The sequence below is a fragment of the Bos indicus genome, chromosome 24 (genome assembly GCF_029378745.1).
Source record: "Bos indicus isolate NIAB-ARS_2022 breed Sahiwal x Tharparkar chromosome 24, NIAB-ARS_B.indTharparkar_mat_pri_1.0, whole genome shotgun sequence".
NCBI lineage: Eukaryota > Metazoa > Chordata > Mammalia > Artiodactyla > Bovidae > Bos > Bos indicus.
Window position 1 is genome coordinate 46,973,017 of NC_091783.1, and position 22,905 is coordinate 46,995,921.

General features: G+C 39.7%; 1 protein-coding gene across 11 annotated transcripts in view; it reads right to left on the minus strand.

The window, feature by feature from the left end:
* PIAS2 (protein inhibitor of activated STAT 2) overlaps positions 1–22,905 on the minus strand; it is a 116,999-nt gene that overhangs the window by 75,686 nt on the left and 18,408 nt on the right. The window contains exon 2 of one of the 11 annotated variants that reach the window (XM_070778998.1): positions 22,356–22,444. The exons of 9 other annotated variants lie outside the window; for them this stretch is intronic. The gene's annotated coding sequence lies outside the window, so the exon portion shown is untranslated. Of the gene's footprint in view, positions 1–21,366; positions 21,386–22,355; positions 22,445–22,905 lie in introns of those variants that run through there. One more of the 11 variants, XM_070778999.1, reaches the window with a different exon arrangement.

Below are 22,905 nucleotides of genomic sequence, written 5' to 3' on the forward strand. Positions count from 1 at the left end.
AGAATTACAGTATTGTGAAGCAAAACAGAAATCCCCAGGTTTGGCGAGGTGCAAGGAAACAACAACAGGAGACAGGGCAGCCTTTGCCCTGCAAAATGCTGCCAAGATATCCTACTGCAGGCGTCTGCTCAAAGACGATGGCTCTGAGAGTCCACAGTGTCCTGTGGAAAACTTCACACCAGCAATCAGTAGCTGAAGGTCCCAGATTCAGAACTCAGGACACTGGAGGTCACACCATCTTTCTGGTAATTTCTAGTTTAAAACAACAAAACTCTCCCTTTATTTAGCATTTACTATTAAGATATCCCCTAAGAAGCTTAATCAGTCAACTCCAATGAACATGTGTTTCTTGGCAAACATTGCTGGATCCTGCTTCTTCTTCAAGTTATGCCTTTTTAAAAAAATATCTGTCTTCAACCAATTTCAGCAGTCACCAGGTAAGGTGAGCCTGCTATGAATACTACCAAAAATGGGTTTCAGCTACTGTTTTCCACCAACCTCTGATGTCAGTGTTTTTAATAACACTCCTTTTCAAGTGGATTTTATCCAGTCCATCCTGCCTGCTTCCAAGTCTGCCCTCTAATACTTCAGTTACAATGCTGTGCGTGCTACAGAGAAATTTCTCAATCAATGTTTGTGGACTGACTTTGAGAAAATTCATGAACTATGCCGGCATGACTGATTTTTTAAAAAGATAATCTGATTGCTAAGGAAGAGCTAATTGGTTCAATAAAGCTAATCTAGGTTAACTGACATTCAATTAAGACTACAAATGTAAAACAAGCTTTTTCATTGTCAAAATTATTAAAACAATTTAAAGCTGGAACTTTATACAACTGAACATTACATATAGGACTGAAGGCAAGTTGACGGTGCTATGTGAGCCCAAAAAAGCACAGAATTTGGCGAAGCTATAGCGGGTTAGACGTCACGGTAAAGATCAATTCAGCTCTGTAGATCCTCCATCTGCTATGACACATACTATAGGGAAAGGAGAAGAGCTGCTGAGGCAAACTGACCAATCACGTTATTAATATCGCCTTTCCCAGCTACAGTATTAAAACAATCTACGCCTGCATTTATAGGCAGGGATGCATTAAAAAATCAGATACATCATCAATCCATCAAAGGCACGATTAAGCTGATGCCGTAAGAAAAACTACTACGGTAAACTAGAAAGATAGATGCAATTCCAGAAGTCATAGGAGGCCTCAGTTCCTGGGCCTTACTCCTGTGAGATCATGTAATCCCTATGATTAAATCCCATTTTACTTGAGATATTTGAAATGGATCTCTTCTTTACAACACACTGATCTCCTAAACACCTTCTTTTTGTACAAGATTTAAAATAAAGAAGTCAGTTCAAGAAGCAAAAAAAGTCAACAACAAACACACCCTAGAAAAGAGTGACAAATTAAAAGATACAAGAAAACATGACTTAGAAAGCAAAATACTAAAAGTCTATAAATTCAATCTGGAAAAAGCGGGAAGAAAACAAATACAGTCCTAAGAATGAGAAGAGAAACATAAAGACTACAAATACTAAGCAAATTTCTTTAAGAGAACAGCACATGCTGTTATCAGATCAGATCAGTCCCTCAGTTGTGTCTGACTCTTTGCGACCACATGAATCGCAGCATGCCCCCTCCCTGTCCATCACCAACTCCCGGAGTTCACTCAGACTCACGTCCATCGAGTCAGTGATGCCATCCAGCCATCTCATCCTCTGTCGTCCCCTTCTCCTCCTGCCCCCAATCCCTCCCAGCATCAGAGTCTTTTCCAATGAGTCAACTCTTCGCATGAGATGGCCAAAGTACTGGAGTTTCAGCTTCAGCATCATTCCTTTCAAAGAACACCCAGGACCAATCTCCTCTAGAATGGATTGATTGGATCTCCTTGCAGTCCAAGGGACTCTCAAGAGTCTTCTCCAACACCACAGTTCAAAAGCATCAATTCTTCGGCGCTCAGCCTTCTTCACAGTCCAACTCTCACATCCATACATGACCACAGGAAAAATCATATCCTTCACTAGACGAACCTTTGTTGGCAAAGTAATGTCTCTGCTTTTGAATATGCTATCTAGGTTGGTCATAAAACTTCCCTTCCAAGGAGTAAGCGTCTTTTAATTTCATGGCTGCAGTCACCATCTGTAGTGATTTTGGAGCCCCCTAAAATAAAGTCTGACACTGTTTCCACTGTTTCCCCATCTATTTCCCATGAAGTGGTGGGACTGGATGCCATGACCTTTGTTTTCTGAATGTTGAGCTTTAAGCCAACTTTTTCACTCTCCACTTTCACTTTCATCAAGAGGCTTTTGAGTTCCTCTTCACTTTCTGCCATAAGGGTGGTGTCATCTGCATATCTGAGGTGATTGATATTACTCCCAGCAATCTTGATTCCAGCTTGTGTTTCTTCCAGTCCAGCGTTTGTCATGATGTACTCTGCATATAAGTTAAATAAACAGGGTGACAATATACAGCCTTGACGAACTCCTTTTCCTATCTGGAACCAGTCTGTTGTTCCGTGTCCAGTTCTAACTGTTGCTTCCTGACCTGCATACAGATTTCTCAAGAGGCAGATCAGGTGGTCTGGTATTCCCATCTCTTTCAGAATTTTCCACAGTTTATTGTGAGCCACACAGTCAAAGGCTTTGGCATAGTCAATAAAGCAGAAATAGATGTTTTTCTGGAACTTTCTTGCTTTTTCCATGATCCAGCGGATGTTGGCAATTTGATCTCTGGTTCCTCTGCCTTTTCTAAAACCAGCTTGAACATCACGAAGTTCACAGTTCACATATTGCTGAAGCCTGGCTTGGAGAATCTTGAGCATTACTTTACTGGCGTGTGAGATGAGTGCAATTGTGCGGTAGTTTGAGCATTCTTTGGCATTGCCTTTCTTTGGGATTGGAATGAAAACTGACCTTTTCCAGACCCATGGCCACTGCTGAGTTTTCCAAATGTGCTGGCATATTGAGTGCAGCACTTTCACAGCATCATCTTTCAGGATTTGAAATAGCTCCACTGGAATTCCATCACCTCCACTAGCTTTGTTTGTAGTGATGCTTTCTAAGGCCCACTTAACTTCACATTCCAGGATGTCTGGCTCTAGGTCAGTGATCACACCATCGTGATTATCTGGGTCGTGAAGATCTTTTTTGTACAGTTCTTCTGTGTATTCTTGCCATCTCTTCTTAATATCTTCTGCTTCTGTTAGGTCCATACCATTTCTGTCCTTTATCGAGCTGATCTTTGCATGAAATGTTCCTTTAGTCTAACTTAAAGACAAAGTTATTTCCTAGAAAAATATGTTACTCAATCTGATTCAAGGAGTATTATCTTTGTCCTGCTCTACTTCCAAAATTATCTGCCTAGAAAACATAGCTTAGCAAATAAATTCCTCTACCTCTTCAAGGGAAAAATGGAATTTCTTCCTTAAACTATTCAAGAGCTTAAGAATCAGAAAATCAAATACACGCTAGAAAACAAACATGGAAAAAATTACTGAACACAAAACACAAACTTTTAAAATATTACTGTATTTCAAACTTCAGCAGGTGAGTCCACGCATCCAACCAAAATTTCGGAGAAAAGCTGATGAAACAGGGATCTAGGATACCACCCATTATGTCATCTCCAAAGACAGATGATAAGGCATCTTTTGGTAACACAGTAATGTTTCCTATGAGCACAGACATAAAAGCCTCAAAGTACCTAAAATATAATTTAATCTAGGAAAATAAAAATGGTTTAAGATAAATTCAATAAATTACTTGGTTAAAATGACTTCACATACTGAAATATTTACAGATAAAACTTCTATAAAGTACACGGAATTTCTGTTAAAATCATTTGGGGAGAGTAGATGAGGACATACACGATGCTTTTGGCAGGAAAGCTATGACAAACCTAGACAGTGTGCTGAAGAACAGAGACATCACACTGCCTACAGTTAAGGCTCTGGTCTTCCCAGTGGTCAAATACAGTGGTGAGAGCTGGACCGTAAAGAAGGCAGAGTGCCAAAGAATTGATGTCTTCGAACTGTCCTGCTGGAGAAGACACCTGAGAGTCCCTTGGACAGCAAAGACATCAAACCAGTTAATCTTAAAGAAAATCAACCCTGAATATTCATTGGAAGGACTGATGCTGAAGCTCCAGTGTTCTGGTCACCTGACATGAACAGCCAACTCACTGGAAAAGTCTCTGATGCTGGGAAAGACTGAAAGCAGAAGGAGAAGAGGGCGTCAGAGAATCCGATAGCTGGGTGATATCACCGATGCAATGGACATGAACTTGGGCAAACTCTGGGAGATAGTGAGGGACAGGGAGGCCTGGCATACTGCAGTACAAACAGACACAACCGGGCAACATGAAAAAAGACCCAAGTTGATAATACAAGGTATGGAATACACAGAGAATTCTCTACCTTTGTCACCTAGAAAGTCTCCGTAATAAAAAGTTTGCATGACAAGGGCAAACTGGTGGGGTACATGGCACTATCTATTCAAGTTTTCTATTAACCTGAAAGTATTCTATATTCATTAGAACAAAAAAAAAAAAGTCATTTGTTTGAATCTAGGATAAAGAGATTGTGATCTAAATATCATTTCCCACCAAAAAAAAAAAAAAAAAAGCTCAGGCTCCTTGGGGAAATGTCTAACTGCAAGTCTGAAAATGCACAAGACATGCCTAGAACAGCCTATGCAGAAAACAAATTATCAAGGACTACTGAAATCCTGTCAGAAGGACACAAAACAACTCAGCAGCCCAGGACAAGCTGACGTGAGCAGCAAAAAGTCTAACACTGCATCAGATTCAAATATCAAGTATATGAAAAATCATTTGTACATAATGGTACTTTAAAAAACTCACTGATCTCCTTTAGAAAACATTGGGAAACCAACTCATTAGTATTCTGAAAGTGGATAAGGTAAGAAGAAAAACAATACAAAAAGATTTACCGGCTCAAAAAAATGCATGTGATTAGCTAGACAAATGCTATTCAGTTCAGTTCAGTTCAGTCGTTCAGTCGTGTCCGACTCTTTGCGACCCCATGAATCGCAGCACGCCAGGCCTCCCTGTCCATCACCAACTCCCGGAGTTCACTCAGACTCACGTCCATCGAGTCAGTGATGCCATCCAGCCATCTCATCCTCTGTCGTCCCCTTCTCCTCCTGCCCCCAATCCCTCCCAGCATCAGAGTCTTTTCCAATGAGTCAACTCTTCGCATGAGGTGCCCAAAGGACTGGAGATTCAGCTTTAGCATCATTCCTTCCAAAGAAATCCCAGGGCTGATCTCCTTCAGAATGGACTGGTTGGATCTCCTTGCAGTCCAAAGGACTCTCAAGAGTCTTCTCCAACACCACAGTTCAAAAGCATCAATTCTTCGGCGCTCAGCCTTCTTCACAGTCCTCACAGTCCAACTCTCACATCCATACATGACCACAGGAAAAACCATAGCCTTGACTAGACGGACCTTTGTTGGCAAAGTAATGCCTCTGCTTTTGAATATGCTATCTAGGTTGGCTATCTAGGTTGGTCATCACTTTCCTTCCAAGAAGCAAGCATCTTTTAATTTCATGGCTGCAGTCACCATCTGTAGTGATTTTGGAGCCCCAAAAAATAAAGTCTGCCACTATTTCCACTGTTTCCCCATCTATTTCCCATGAAGTGATGGGACTGAATGCCATGATCTTCATTTTCTGAATGTTGAGCTTTAAGCCAACTTTTTCACTCTCCACTTTCACTTTCATCAAGAGGCTTTTGAGTTCCTCTTCACTTTCTGCCATAAGGGTGGTGTCATCTGCATATCTGAGGTGATTGATATTACTCCCAGCAATCTTGATTCCAGCTTGTGTTTCTTCCAGTCCAGCGTTTGTCATGATGTACTCTGCATATAAGTTAAATAAACAGGGTGACAATATACAGCCTTGACGAACTCCTTTTCCTATCTGGAACCAGTCTGTTGTTCCATGTCCAGTTCTAACTGTTGCTTCCTGACCTGCATACAGATTTCTCAAGAGGCAGATCAGGTGGTCTGGTATTCCCATCTCTTTCAGAATTTTCCACAGTTTATTGTGAGCCACACAGTCAAAGGCTTTGGCATAGTCAATAAAGCAGAAATAGATGTTTTTCTGGAACTTTCTTGCTTTTTCCATGATCCAGCGGATGTTGGCAATTTGATCTCTGGTTCCTCTGCCTTTTCTAAAACCAGCTTGAACATCACGAAGTTCACAGTTCACATATTGCTGAAGCCTGGCTTGGAGAATCTTGAGCATTACTTTACTGGCGTGTGAGATGAGTGCAATTGTGCGGTAGTTTGAGCATTCTTTGGCATTGCCTTTCTTTGGGATTGGAATGAAAACTGACCTTTTCCAGACCCATGGCCACTGCTGAGTTTTCCAAATGTGCTGGCATGTTGAGTGCAGCACTTTCACAGCATCATCTTTCAGGATTTGAAATAGCTCCACTGGAATTCCATCACCTCCACTAGCTTTGTTTGTAGTGATGCTTTCTAAGGCCCACTTAACTTCACATTCCAGGATGTCTGGCTCTAGGTCAGTGATCACACCATCGTGATTATCTGGGTCGTGAAGATCTTTTTTGTACAGTTCTTCTGTGTATTCTTGCCATCTCTTCTTAATATCTTCTGCTTCTGTTAGGTCCATACCATTTCTGTCCTTTATCGAGCTGATCTTTGCATGAAATGTTCCTTTAGTCTAACTTAAAGACAAAGTTATTTCCTAGAAAAATATGTTACTCAATCTGATTCAAGGAGTATTATCTTTGTCCTGCTCTACTTCCAAAATTATCTGCCTAGAAAACATAGCTTAGCAAATAAATTCCTCTACCTCTTCAAGGGAAAAATGGAATTTCTTCCTTAAACTATTCAAGAGCTTAAGAATCAGAAAATCAAATACACGCTAGAAAACAAACATGGAAAAAATTACTGAACACAAAACACAAACTTTTAAAATATTACTGTATTTCAAACTTCAGCAGGTGAGTCCACGCATCCAACCAAAATTTCGGAGAAAAGCTGATGAAACAGGGATCTAGGATACCACCCATTATGTCATCTCCAAAGACAGATGATAAGGCATCTTTTGGTAACACAGTAATGTTTCCTATGAGCACAGACATAAAAGCCTCAAAGTACCTAAAATATAATTTAATCTAGGAAAATAAAAATGGTTTAAGATAAATTCAATAAATTACTTGGTTAAAATGACTTCACATACTGAAATATTTACAGATAAAACTTCTATAAAGTACACGGAATTTCTGTTAAAATCATTTGGGGAGAGTAGATGAGGACATACACGATGCTTTTGGCAGGAAAGCTATGACAAACCTAGACAGTGTGCTGAAGAACAGAGACATCACACTGCCTACAGTTAAGGCTCTGGTCTTCCCAGTGGTCAAATACAGTGGTGAGAGCTGGACCGTAAAGAAGGCAGAGTGCCAAAGAATTGATGTCTTCGAACTGTCCTGCTGGAGAAGACACCTGAGAGTCCCTTGGACAGCAAAGACATCAAACCAGTTAATCTTAAAGAAAATCAACCCTGAATATTCATTGGAAGGACTGATGCTGAAGCTCCAGTGTTCTGGTCACCTGACATGAACAGCCAACTCACTGGAAAAGTCTCTGATGCTGGGAAAGACTGAAAGCAGAAGGAGAAGAGGGCGTCAGAGAATCCGATAGCTGGGTGATATCACCGATGCAATGGACATGAACTTGGGCAAACTCTGGGAGATAGTGAGGGACAGGGAGGCCTGGCATACTGCAGTACAAACAGACACAACCGGGCAACATGAAAAAAGACCCAAGTTGATAATACAAGGTATGGAATACACAGAGAATTCTCTACCTTTGTCACCTAGAAAGTCTCCGTAATAAAAAGTTTGCATGACAAGGGCAAACTGGTGGGGTACATGGCACTATCTATTCAAGTTTTCTATTAACCTGAAAGTATTCTATATTCATTAGAACAAAAAAAAAAAAGTCATTTGTTTGAATCTAGGATAAAGAGATTGTGATCTAAATATCATTTCCCACCAAAAAAAAAAAAAAAAAGCTCAGGCTCCTTGGGGAAATGTCTAACTGCAAGTCTGAAAATGCACAAGACATGCCTAGAACAGCCTATGCAGAAAACAAATTATCAAGGACTACTGAAATCCTGTCAGAAGGACACAAAACAACTCAGCAGCCCAGGACAAGCTGACGTGAGCAGCAAAAAGTCTAACACTGCATCAGATTCAAATATCAAGTATATGAAAAATCATTTGTACATAATGGTACTTTAAAAAACTCACTGATCTCCTTTAGAAAACATTGGGAAACCAACTCATTAGTATTCTGAAAGTGGATAAGGTAAGAAGAAAAACAATACAAAAAGATTTACCGGCTCAAAAAAATGCATGTGATTAGCTAGACAAATGCTATTCAGTTCAGTTCAGTTCAGTCGTTCAGTCGTGTCCGACTCTTTGCGACCCCATGAATCGCAGCACGCCAGGCCTCCCTGTCCATCACCAACTCCCGGAGTTCACTCAGACTCACGTCCATCGAGTCAGTGATGCCATCCAGCCATCTCATCCTCTGTCGTCCCCTTCTCCTCCTGCCCCCAATCCCTCCCAGCATCAGAGTCTTTTCCAATGAGTCAACTCTTCGCATGAGGTGCCCAAAGGACTGGAGATTCAGCTTTAGCATCATTCCTTCCAAAGAAATCCCAGGGCTGATCTCCTTCAGAATGGACTGGTTGGATCTCCTTGCAGTCCAAAGGACTCTCAAGAGTCTTCTCCAACACCACAGTTCAAAAGCATCAATTCTTCGGCGCTCAGCCTTCTTCACAGTCCTCACAGTCCAACTCTCACATCCATACATGACCACAGGAAAAACCATAGCCTTGACTAGACGGACCTTTGTTGGCAAAGTAATGCCTCTGCTTTTGAATATGCTATCTAGGTTGGCTATCTAGGTTGGTCATCACTTTCCTTCCAAGAAGCAAGCATCTTTTAATTTCATGGCTGCAGTCACCATCTGTAGTGATTTTGGAGCCCCAAAAAATAAAGTCTGCCACTATTTCCACTGTTTCCCCATCTATTTCCCATGAAGTGATGGGACTGAATGCCATGATCTTCATTTTCTGAATGTTGAGCTTTAAGCCAACTTTTTCACTCTCCACTTTCACTTTCATCAAGAGGCTTTTGAGTTCCTCTTCACTTTCTGCCATAAGGGTGGTGTCATCTGCATATCTGAGGTGATTGATATTACTCCCAGCAATCTTGATTCCAGCTTGTGTTTCTTCCAGTCCAGCGTTTGTCATGATGTACTCTGCATATAAGTTAAATAAACAGGGTGACAATATACAGCCTTGACGAACTCCTTTTCCTATCTGGAACCAGTCTGTTGTTCCATGTCCAGTTCTAACTGTTGCTTCCTGACCTGCATACAGATTTCTCAAGAGGCAGATCAGGTGGTCTGGTATTCCCATCTCTTTCAGAATTTTCCACAGTTTATTGTGAGCCACACAGTCAAAGGCTTTGGCATAGTCAATAAAGCAGAAATAGATGTTTTTCTGGAACTTTCTTGCTTTTTCCATGATCCAGCGGATGTTGGCAATTTGATCTCTGGTTCCTCTGCCTTTTCTAAAACCAGCTTGAACATCACGAAGTTCACAGTTCACATATTGCTGAAGCCTGGCTTGGAGAATCTTGAGCATTACTTTACTGGCGTGTGAGATGAGTGCAATTGTGCGGTAGTTTGAGCATTCTTTGGCATTGCCTTTCTTTGGGATTGGAATGAAAACTGACCTTTTCCAGACCCATGGCCACTGCTGAGTTTTCCAAATGTGCTGGCATGTTGAGTGCAGCACTTTCACAGCATCATCTTTCAGGATTTGAAATAGCTCCACTGGAATTCCATCACCTCCACTAGCTTTGTTTGTAGTGATGCTTTCTAAGGCCCACTTAACTTCACATTCCAGGATGTCTGGCTCTAGGTCAGTGATCACACCATCGTGATTATCTGGGTCGTGAAGATCTTTTTTGTACAGTTCTTCTGTGTATTCTTGCCATCTCTTCTTAATATCTTCTGCTTCTGTTAGGTCCATACCATTTCTGTCCTTTATCGAGCTGATCTTTGCATGAAATGTTCCTTTAGTCTAACTTAAAGACAAAGTTATTTCCTAGAAAAATATGTTACTCAATCTGATTCAAGGAGTATTATCTTTGTCCTGCTCTACTTCCAAAATTATCTGCCTAGAAAACATAGCTTAGCAAATAAATTCCTCTACCTCTTCAAGGGAAAAATGGAATTTCTTCCTTAAACTATTCAAGAGCTTAAGAATCAGAAAATCAAATACACGCTAGAAAACAAACATGGAAAAAATTACTGAACACAAAACACAAACTTTTAAAATATTACTGTATTTCAAACTTCAGCAGGTGAGTCCACGCATCCAACCAAAATTTCGGAGAAAAGCTGATGAAACAGGGATCTAGGATACCACCCATTATGTCATCTCCAAAGACAGATGATAAGGCATCTTTTGGTAACACAGTAATGTTTCCTATGAGCACAGACATAAAAGCCTCAAAGTACCTAAAATATAATTTAATCTAGGAAAATAAAAATGGTTTAAGATAAATTCAATAAATTACTTGGTTAAAATGACTTCACATACTGAAATATTTACAGATAAAACTTCTATAAAGTACACGGAATTTCTGTTAAAATCATTTGGGGAGAGTAGATGAGGACATACACGATGCTTTTGGCAGGAAAGCTATGACAAACCTAGACAGTGTGCTGAAGAACAGAGACATCACACTGCCTACAGTTAAGGCTCTGGTCTTCCCAGTGGTCAAATACAGTGGTGAGAGCTGGACCGTAAAGAAGGCAGAGTGCCAAAGAATTGATGTCTTCGAACTGTCCTGCTGGAGAAGACACCTGAGAGTCCCTTGGACAGCAAAGACATCAAACCAGTTAATCTTAAAGAAAATCAACCCTGAATATTCATTGGAAGGACTGATGCTGAAGCTCCAGTGTTCTGGTCACCTGACATGAACAGCCAACTCACTGGAAAAGTCTCTGATGCTGGGAAAGACTGAAAGCAGAAGGAGAAGAGGGCGTCAGAGAATCCGATAGCTGGGTGATATCACCGATGCAATGGACATGAACTTGGGCAAACTCTGGGAGATAGTGAGGGACAGGGAGGCCTGGCATACTGCAGTACAAACAGACACAACCGGGCAACATGAAAAAAGACCCAAGTTGATAATACAAGGTATGGAATACACAGAGAATTCTCTACCTTTGTCACCTAGAAAGTCTCCGTAATAAAAAGTTTGCATGACAAGGGCAAACTGGTGGGGTACATGGCACTATCTATTCAAGTTTTCTATTAACCTGAAAGTATTCTATATTCATTAGAACAAAAAAAAAAAAGTCATTTGTTTGAATCTAGGATAAAGAGATTGTGATCTAAATATCATTTCCCACCAAAAAAAAAAAAAAAAAGCTCAGGCTCCTTGGGGAAATGTCTAACTGCAAGTCTGAAAATGCACAAGACATGCCTAGAACAGCCTATGCAGAAAACAAATTATCAAGGACTACTGAAATCCTGTCAGAAGGACACAAAACAACTCAGCAGCCCAGGACAAGCTGACGTGAGCAGCAAAAAGTCTAACACTGCATCAGATTCAAATATCAAGTATATGAAAAATCATTTGTACATAATGGTACTTTAAAAAACTCACTGATCTCCTTTAGAAAACATTGGGAAACCAACTCATTAGTATTCTGAAAGTGGATAAGGTAAGAAGAAAAACAATACAAAAAGATTTACCGGCTCAAAAAAATGCATGTGATTAGCTAGACAAATGCTATTCAGTTCAGTTCAGTTCAGTCGTTCAGTCGTGTCCGACTCTTTGCGACCCCATGAATCGCAGCACGCCAGGCCTCCCTGTCCATCACCAACTCCCGGAGTTCACTCAGACTCACGTCCATCGAGTCAGTGATGCCATCCAGCCATCTCATCCTCTGTCGTCCCCTTCTCCTCCTGCCCCCAATCCCTCCCAGCATCAGAGTCTTTTCCAATGAGTCAACTCTTCGCATGAGGTGCCCAAAGGACTGGAGATTCAGCTTTAGCATCATTCCTTCCAAAGAAATCCCAGGGCTGATCTCCTTCAGAATGGACTGGTTGGATCTCCTTGCAGTCCAAAGGACTCTCAAGAGTCTTCTCCAACACCACAGTTCAAAAGCATCAATTCTTCGGCGCTCAGCCTTCTTCACAGTCCTCACAGTCCAACTCTCACATCCATACATGACCACAGGAAAAACCATAGCCTTGACTAGACGGACCTTTGTTGGCAAAGTAATGCCTCTGCTTTTGAATATGCTATCTAGGTTGGCTATCTAGGTTGGTCATCACTTTCCTTCCAAGAAGCAAGCATCTTTTAATTTCATGGCTGCAGTCACCATCTGTAGTGATTTTGGAGCCCCAAAAAATAAAGTCTGCCACTATTTCCACTGTTTCCCCATCTATTTCCCATGAAGTGATGGGACTGAATGCCATGATCTTCATTTTCTGAATGTTGAGCTTTAAGCCAACTTTTTCACTCTCCACTTTCACTTTCATCAAGAGGCTTTTGAGTTCCTCTTCACTTTCTGCCATAAGGGTGGTGTCATCTGCATATCTGAGGTGATTGATATTACTCCCAGCAATCTTGATTCCAGCTTGTGTTTCTTCCAGTCCAGCGTTTGTCATGATGTACTCTGCATATAAGTTAAATAAACAGGGTGACAATATACAGCCTTGACGAACTCCTTTTCCTATCTGGAACCAGTCTGTTGTTCCATGTCCAGTTCTAACTGTTGCTTCCTGACCTGCATACAGATTTCTCAAGAGGCAGATCAGGTGGTCTGGTATTCCCATCTCTTTCAGAATTTTCCACAGTTTATTGTGATCCACACAGTCAAAGGCTTTGGCATAGTCAATAAAGCAGAAATAGATGTTTTTCTGGAACTTTCTTGCTTTTTCCATGATCCAGCGGATGTTGGCAATTTGATCTCTGGTTCCTCTGCCTTTTCTAAAACCAGCTTGAACATCACGAAGTTCACAGTTCACATATTGCTGAAGCCTGGCTTGGAGAATCTTGAGCATTACTTTACTAGCGTGTGAGATGAGTGCAATTGTGCGGTAGTTTGAGCATTCTTTGGCATTGCCTTTCTTTGGGATTGGAATGAAAACTGACCTTTTCCAGACCCATGGCCACTGCTGAGTTTTCCAAATGTGCTGGCATATTGAGTGCAGCACTTTCACAGCATCATCTTTCAGGATTTGAAATAGCTCCACTGGAATTCCATCACCTCCACTAGCTTTGTTTGTAGTGATGCTTTCTAAGGCCCACTTAACTTCACATTCCAGGATGTCTGGCTCTAGGTCAGTGATCACACCATCGTGATTATCTGGGTCGTGAAGATCTTTTTTGTACAGTTCTTCTGTGTATTCTTGCCATCTCTTCTTAATATCTTCTGCTTCTGTTAGGTCCATACCATTTCTGTCCTTTATCGAGCTGATCTTTGCATGAAATGTTCCTTTAGTCTAACTTAAAGACAAAGTTATTTCCTAGAAAAATATGTTACTCAATCTGATTCAAGGAGTATTATCTTTGTCCTGCTCTACTTCCAAAATTATCTGCCTAGAAAACATAGCTTAGTAAATAAATTCCTCTACCTCTTCAAGGGAAAAATGGAATTTCTTCCTTAAACTATTCAAGAGCTTAAGAATCAGAAAATCAAATACACGCTAGAAAACAAACATGGAAAAAATTACTGAACACAAAACACAAACTTTTAAAATATTACTGTATTTCAAACTTCAGCAGGTGAGTCCACGCATCCAACCAAAATTTCGGAGAAAAGCTGATGAAACAGGGATCTAGGATACCACCCATTATGTCATCTCCAAAGACAGATGATAAGGCATCTTTTGGTAACACAGTAATGTTTCCTATGAGCACAGACATAAAAGCCTCAAAGTACCTAAAATATAATTTAATCTAGGAAAATAAAAATGGTTTAAGATAAATTCAATAAATTACTTGGTTAAAATGACTTCACATACTGAAATATTTACAGATAAAACTTCTATAAAGTACACGGAATTTCTGTTAAAATCATTTGGGGAGAGTAGATGAGGACATACACGATGCTTTTGGCAGGAAAGCTATGACAAACCTAGACAGTGTGCTGAAGAACAGAGACATCACACTGCCTACAGTTAAGGCTCTGGTCTTCCCAGTGGTCAAATACAGTGGTGAGAGCTGGACCGTAAAGAAGGCAGAGTGCCAAAGAATTGATGTCTTCGAACTGTCCTGCTGGAGAAGACACCTGAGAGTCCCTTGGACAGCAAAGACATCAAACCAGTTAATCTTAAAGAAAATCAACCCTGAATATTCATTGGAAGGACTGATGCTGAAGCTCCAGTGTTCTGGTCACCTGACATGAACAGCCAACTCACTGGAAAAGTCTCTGATGCTGGGAAAGACTGAAAGCAGAAGGAGAAGAGGGCGTCAGAGAATCCGATAGCTGGGTGATATCACCGATGCAATGGACATGAACTTGGGCAAACTCTGGGAGATAGTGAGGGACAGGGAGGCCTGGCATACTGCAGTACAAACAGACACAACCGGGCAACATGAAAAAAGACCCAAGTTGATAATACAAGGTATGGAATACACAGAGAATTCTCTACCTTTGTCACCTAGAAAGTCTCCGTAATAAAAAGTTTGCATGACAAGGGCAAACTGGTGGGGTACATGGCACTATCTATTCAAGTTTTCTATTAACCTGAAAGTATTCTATATTCATTAGAACAAAAAAAAAAAAGTCATTTGTTTGAATCTAGGATAAAGAGATTGTGATCTAAATATCATTTCCCACCAAAAAAAAAAAAAAAAAGCTCAGGCTCCTTGGGGAAATGTCTAACTGCAAGTCTGAAAATGCACAAGACATGCCTAGAACAGCCTATGCAGAAAACAAATTATCAAGGACTACTGAAATCCTGTCAGAAGGACACAAAACAACTCAGCAGCCCAGGACAAGCTGACGTGAGCAGCAAAAAGTCTAACACTGCATCAGATTCAAATATCAAGTATATGAAAAATCATTTGTACATAATGGTACTTTAAAAAACTCACTGATCTCCTTTAGAAAACATTGGGAAACCAACTCATTAGTATTCTGAAAGTGGATAAGGTAAGAAGAAAAACAATACAAAAAGATTTACCGGCTCAAAAAAATGCATGTGATTAGCTAGACAAATGCTATTCAGTTCAGTTCAGTTCAGTCGTTCAGTCGTGTCCGACTCTTTGCGACCCCATGAATCGCAGCACGCCAGGCCTCCCTGTCCATCACCAACTCCCGGAGTTCACTCAGACTCACGTCCATCGAGTCAGTGATGCCATCCAGCCATCTCATCCTCTGTCGTCCCCTTCTCCTCCTGCCCCCAATCCCTCCCAGCATCAGAGTCTTTTCCAATGAGTCAACTCTTCGCATGAGGTGCCCAAAGGACTGGAGATTCAGCTTTAGCATCATTCCTTCCAAAGAAATCCCAGGGCTGATCTCCTTCAGAATGGACTGGTTGGATCTCCTTGCAGTCCAAAGGACTCTCAAGAGTCTTCTCCAACACCACAGTTCAAAAGCATCAATTCTTCGGCGCTCAGCCTTCTTCACAGTCCTCACAGTCCAACTCTCACATCCATACATGACCACAGGAAAAACCATAGCCTTGACTAGACGGACCTTTGTTGGCAAAGTAATGCCTCTGCTTTTGAATATGCTATCTAGGTTGGCTATCTAGGTTGGTCATCACTTTCCTTCCAAGAAGCAAGCATCTTTTAATTTCATGGCTGCAGTCACCATCTGTAGTGATTTTGGAGCCCCAAAAAATAAAGTCTGCCACTATTTCCACTGTTTCCCCATCTATTTCCCATGAAGTGATGGGACTGAATGCCATGATCTTCATTTTCTGAATGTTGAGCTTTAAGCCAACTTTTTCACTCTCCACTTTCACTTTCATCAAGAGGCTTTTGAGTTCCTCTTCACTTTCTGCCATAAGGGTGGTGTCATCTGCATATCTGAGGTGATTGATATTACTCCCGGCAATCTTGATTCCAGCTTGCGTTTCTTCCAGTCCAGTGTTTCTCATGATGTACTCTGCATAGAAGTTAAATAAGCAGGGTGACAATATACAGCCTTGACATACTCCTTTTCCTATTTGGAACCAGTCTGTTGTTCCATGTCCAGTACTAACTATTGCTTCCTGACCTGCATACAGGTTTCTCAAGAGGCAGATCAGGTGTTCTTGTATTCCCATCTCTTTCAGAATTTTCCACAGTTTATTGTGATCCACACAGTCAAAGGCTTTGGCATAGTCAATAAAGCAGAAATAGATGTTTTTCTGGAACTCTCTTGCTTTTTCCATGATCCAGCGGATGTTGGCAATTTGATCTCTGGTTGATACAAAAGTAAACGTGGTTTGGACTATGAATTTCAAATCATTATAACTAGGCTCAAACACATCTTTATTAATCAAAATAGGAATTGTTACAATCAACACATTTTACCTACAAGAAATGTTTGTTTATTCTTCTAGCAAAAAAACCCTGCTTCAGAATTGGACGATCCCTTGGAAAGCATCTTCTGCCTCCTGTTGGTTGTGGAAACACTTTGCCTGCAAAAAGTGGTCGAGATGCTTGAAGAAGTGATAGTCGATCGGCGAGAGGGCAGGTGAATACGGTGAATGAGGCAAAACTTGGTCCCCAATTCATTCAAATTCTGAAATGCTGGTTGTGCACTGCCATGGAGAAGAATTGGGCTCAATCTCTTGACCAATGCTGGCTGCAGGAGCTGCAGTTTTCGGCACATCTCAACAATTTGCTGAGCACACTTCTCAGATGTAATGGTTTCACTGGGATTCAGAAAGCTCTAGAGGATCAGCCTAGCAGCAGACCACCAGACAGTGACCAGGACCTGTTTTGGGTAGAAGTTTGGCTCAGGATGTGCTTTGGAGCTTCTTCTTGGTCCAACCACTGAGCTGGACATCACCAGTTGTTGTACAAAATCCACTTTCCGTTGCACGTCACAGTCCGATCGAGAAATGGTTCGTTGTTGTTGAGTAGGATAAGAGAAGATGACACTTCAAAATGATGACTTCTTTTTTGATTTGTGGTCAGCCCACGAGGCGCCCACTTAATGAGCTTTTTCACCTTTCCAGCTTGCTTCAAGTGCTGAACAACCAGAGAATGGTCGATGCTGAGTTCTTCAGCAACTTCTTGCATAGTTGTAAGAGGATCAGCTTTGAGGACTGCTCTCAGTTGGTCACTGTCAACTTCTAATGGCCAGCCACTGCACTCCTCAACTTCAAGGCTCTCGTTTCCTTTGCGAAACTTGTGGAATCATCCCTGCGTCATACGTTCGCTAGCAGTTCCTGGGTTAAATGACTGTTGATGCTGTGAGTTGTCTCCGCTCTCGTTTCCTTTGCGAAACTTGTGGAATCATCCCTGCGTCATACGTTCGCTAGCAGTTCCTGGGTTAAATGACTGTTGATGCTGTGAGTTGTCTCCGCTGCTTTACACCCACCCTTATGGCAGAGAACAAAGGGAAACTAAAGAGCCTCTTGATGAAGGTGAAAGAGAAGACTGGAAAAGCTGGCTTAAGACTCAGCATTCAAAACACTAAGATCATGGCATCCAGTCCCATCAATCACTTCATGGCAAATAGATGGGCAACAATAGAAAGAGCGACAAACCTTATTTTCCTGAACTCCAAAGTCACTATGGACGGTGACTGCAGCCACCAAATTAAAAGCAGCATACTCCTTGGAAGAAAAGCTATGACAAACCTAGACAGCATATTAAAAAACAGATACATCACTTTCACTTTTCACTTTCATGCACTGGAGAAGGAAATGGCAACCCACTCCAGTGTTCTTGCCTGGAGAAGCCCAGGGATGGGGGAGCCTGGTGGGCTGCCGTCTATGGGGTTGCACAGAGTCGGACACAACTGAAGTGACTTAGCAGCAGTAGCAACACACTGAACAGAAAGTAAAAGCCCACCATGGCTGAACCACAGTAATCTAAAGGAATGCGTATTATGAAAGCAGGATAAGCAAGGAAACTGACAAACCCGGGGAGGGAGGGAAATAACCTAAACAAACATTTACTGGATAAAATTATAGTATGAAACATGTGAGGCTAAGACAAGACAAAAGTGCTGGGCAAGATGGCATGCCTGAATGTTGGTAGACGTGGTAAGCAGTTTAAAACATTCTACAGCAAAGGAAGAAAAATACAGTAATTTTAGATTTATATATAAAGTTTCAAGAGAAAATTAATTAAACTCCAAGAGTTTGTGAGAAAGCAAAAAAAAAAAAAATGTATTTCACAACTAGTAAAATGGAGAAACATGAAAAAGAGAAAAAAAAAGACAGCAAGAAAACAGATGAGGAAACAAAATGCAGAAAAAGAAACATGCTCAAACTAAAGGTGTAGAAATAAATACAAATATATCAATAATCCCAACAAATGAAAATGAAATACTTCCCAATTAAAATAGCCATTAAGGGATATCACTACAGAAATCACAGCATCAAAAATATGGGAATACTAAGAACAACTCTACACACATGAATTTGTCAACTGAGTTGAAATGGATCAATTCCTTGAAAAATACAAACTATCAAAATTCACCCAATATGAAATAGATAATTTGACTACTCCATCTAATTAGGAAATTTAGCTCTTAATTTAAAAAAATAATTAAAAAAAAAAAAATTACCACACCCAGATCATTTTACCAGAGAATTCTACTCAACATTTAAATAAGAATCAGTACCAATTCTACATAATTACTTCTGGAAAACAATATCAGAGATTTCCAAATTTATTTTATGAAGTTGTAACAGACTGATAACAAAACCAAACAAAATCAATACAAAAAATGAAAATAAAACCAACATCCTTCACAACTGTAGATGCTAAAATCTTCAAGTATTAGCAAACAGATTTCAGCAATATATAAAAAGAATACTAAGGCCAAGTGAAGTGTTTATTCCCGGAATAAACAGTCAGCTCAATGTCTGAAATCACAGAAGTACACCATACTAACAGCTTAAGTAAAATCACATGATTATACATATATGTGTGTGTGTGTATCAATGAAGAAAAAAGCATGTGACAAATTCAACAACCACTCATGATAAAAATTCTCAGAAAAAAAGGAATACAGGAGAACCACCTCACCTTGACAAAAAGCACCTACAAAAAAAACTATAGCTCATGGTGGAAAAAAATGAATGCTTCTCCCTAAGACTGGGAATGAGGCAAGGATGTGCTGGAAGTTCTAGCTAGTGGAATGAGACCAACAAAAGAAAAGACACAGCGAATGAAAGAAAAAAACAAAACTGCCTGTACTGGCAGATTCCAAGGAGTATGCAAAACAATTACTAGAATTAATAACTGGGGATTTCTCTCGTGGTTCCAGTGGTTAAGAATCCACCCTACAATGCAGGGGACACAGGTCTGATACCTGGTCAGGGAACTAAGATCCCACATGACATGGAGCAACCAAGCCCACGTTACAACTGCTGAGCCCACATGTGCTACAACTAGAGAGTCTGTGCACCACTGTGAAAGATCCCCAGTGCCACTGCTAAGACTTGACACAGCCAAACAAATAAATAATAAAAAAATTTTTAACTGTTTAGAGACAGAGAGAGAATTAATAATTGAGTCCATCAAGGTCACAGGATACAAAAGCCAACACACAAATACAATCACACCTCTATATACTAACAAAGAATATGCGGAAACAAGTAGAACACACAATACTATTTATAATCACTCCAAAGAAAATGAAAATATGTACAGTCAAAACTATAACAAAACACATACAGGTCTTGTATGCTGTTAACTACAAAACACTAATGAAAGAAGTCTGCTGCTACCCCATAGACGGCAGCCCACCAGGCTCCGCCATCCCTAGGATTCTCCAGGCAAGAACACTGGAGTGGGTTGCCGTTTCCTTCTCCAATGCGTGAGAGAGAAAAGTGAAAGTGAAGTCGCTCAGTCGTGTTCGACTCTTTGCGACCCCATGGACTGCAGCCTACCAGGCTCCTCCGGCCATGGGATTTTCCAGGCAAGAGTACTGGAGTGGGGTGCCATTGCCTTCTCCGGAAAGAAGTCTAAAAAGTGCTAAATAAATGGATCCCTTGTGCACTGGAACAAGGAACAAAACAACAAAATCGATTTTCCCTATGTCAAGTCACAGATTTAAGACAATTCCTACCCGAGTCTCACCAAAGCGTTTTATAGATATACATGAGGTTATTCTAAAATTTGTATGGAAAGGCAAAGGAACTAGAGATTAAGGGGATGGAAAGGAAATAGGTGTGGCTATAAAAACAATAATATGAGTGATGCTTGTGGTGATGGAAATGGTCTGTACCTTGTGTCAATGTCAATACCCTGACTGTGCTATTGTACTACAGTTTAGCAAGGCATTATCAACGGGGTACCTGGATAAAGAGGACACAGATGTCTCTGTTGCCTCTGTATTCCTTCTGACAACTGTCAGCGAATTAACAATTATCTTAATAAAAAATTTAAAGTATAAAGACCAACATTATTACAGCAGATTAATTTTTTAATTCAATACCACGACATTCATAAGAGATAAAACTAAAATAAAAGAACACAAAAATGTAGGAGGGGAAATTTTAAAAATCAGGCAGAATAAGATGGCCTAAAAATAAATAAATAAATAATAGGTATGTTAATATCAAACAACAGTATGTAACTGAAAAAGCATTATTAGATATAAAGAGGAACTACAGAGAGTAAAAGTTTCAATTCAACAGCAATATGATAAATTCAAATTTTCATGTACCAGTAACAATTATAAAATGTCTTTTAAAAAGCTGATATAAACTACAAAGAAAATTGAAAAATAATTCTAGCAGAAGAATAACATCTACTCTTAAAAAACAAAGATATAAGATTCTAACAATAGAATTAACAAGTCTAATACTAGACACATATAAAATTTTTCACCAACAACTAGAAAATACACTGTTTTCAAATACAAAAAAACTCTCCAAATTCAAAAAGTCTCAACAGATTTCCAAGGACTGTATCCCCATAGATCACACTACCTAGCCACAACACAAATCAATGACCAAATTAACTAAAAGAATGCCAGCATGTTTAGAAATAAAACTTTTAAAATATTTTTATTTATTTATTTGCACCAAGTCTTAGCTGCAGGACATGGGATCTTTACTTGGGGCATGCAGGATCTAGTTACCCGACCAGGGAGAGACCCGGGCTCTCTGCATTGGGAGCTTTGGAGTCTTAGCCACAGGACCACCAGGCAAGTCCTCTGCAAATAAAAGTGTTAAAGAACTCATAAATTAAGAATTCATCCCTTGTGTGATTCAGGGAAAGCAAATACATAGCTATTCATGATCTTAAATGTCTATTAAAATGCTGAAAATTAATAAGCAAGTCATCCAACTTAAGAAATTAGAAAAACAGAAATAAACCCAACAGAAATAAAGAACAGAAATTAAGGAGGGAAAGGATACGTTAAAGAGCATATAAAAGACAGAAACTTGATTATCTGAAAGGGTTTTTTTTTTTTTAATTGGCATTTTTAGCTTTTAAAACTAAGCAAGAAAAAGGCAGCACTAAAAAAAAGATTAAAAGGACATTAACTACAAATCTGCCATAAACTCAAGAATGTGGATGAAATGGACAACTTTCTATTAAAGTATAACCTACCAAAATCAGTTTGAAAATTGAAAATACGAGCAATCCTGTAACCAAAGCAATTGAGTCAGTGATTAAGATGTGTCCCAATTCTACAAGGAAGTTCTACCAAACACTCAAGAAACAAATCTTTCTAATCTCACATAAACTCCTCCAAAAGAAAGAGGAAAAGTATATATACTTTCTTAATTATAAGGAAATATTACTCATTATTAAAGCCAAAATCGTACGTTAACTATATTCAAACTGAGTCCAATAATGGAAAAAAGGGACAGACCAGGGTAGACTTAATATTCGAAACACAAATTTGGTTTAAATATTAGAAAACAAATCAGTGTATTTCATCACGTTAATAGGTTAACAGAAGAAAAACATAAGACCCTCTCAAAAGATGCAGAAAAAGTTTGTGATAAAATTCAACATCCATTCATTTTTCTTTTCAATTAGCAAACTTGCAATAGGAAGGAACATCCTTAACCTGAAAAGATTATCTACAATAAACCTACAGCAAGCATCATACTTAACTGTGAAACTCTGAAAGCATTCCCTTTAAAATCAGGAACAAGATCAGGATGCCCCCATCACCGCTTCTATTCAACATTGTACTGGAGATCCTAGCCAGCACATTAAGACAAGAAAAAGAAAGAAGAAAAAAAAAAGCATAAGAATTGGAAAGGAGGAAACAAAGAGGTCATTATTCACAGATCTGTCTACGCAGAAAATCCAAAAGAATTCTATATACAATTTATCACAATTAGAACAATACCAAGTCCATTATACAAAGTCAAATTGTACTTCTTTACACCAGCAAGGTAGAAAATATAATTTTTAAAGATACCGTTACTGATTTGACACAAAAATAAGGCACCTAGAAATAAATCTAACAAAATACTTGCAATCGTTTTTTGAAACTGTTAGAAGAAAATTATAAAAACTTTATTGAATTAGACTGTAAAAGACCTAAGTGAATGAATATTGCCACGTTCATGCTTAAGAAACAATAACAAAATGTCAGTTTCCTTCAAATTGGTTTACAAATTCAATGCATTTCCCATCAAAACCCCAACAGCTGTGC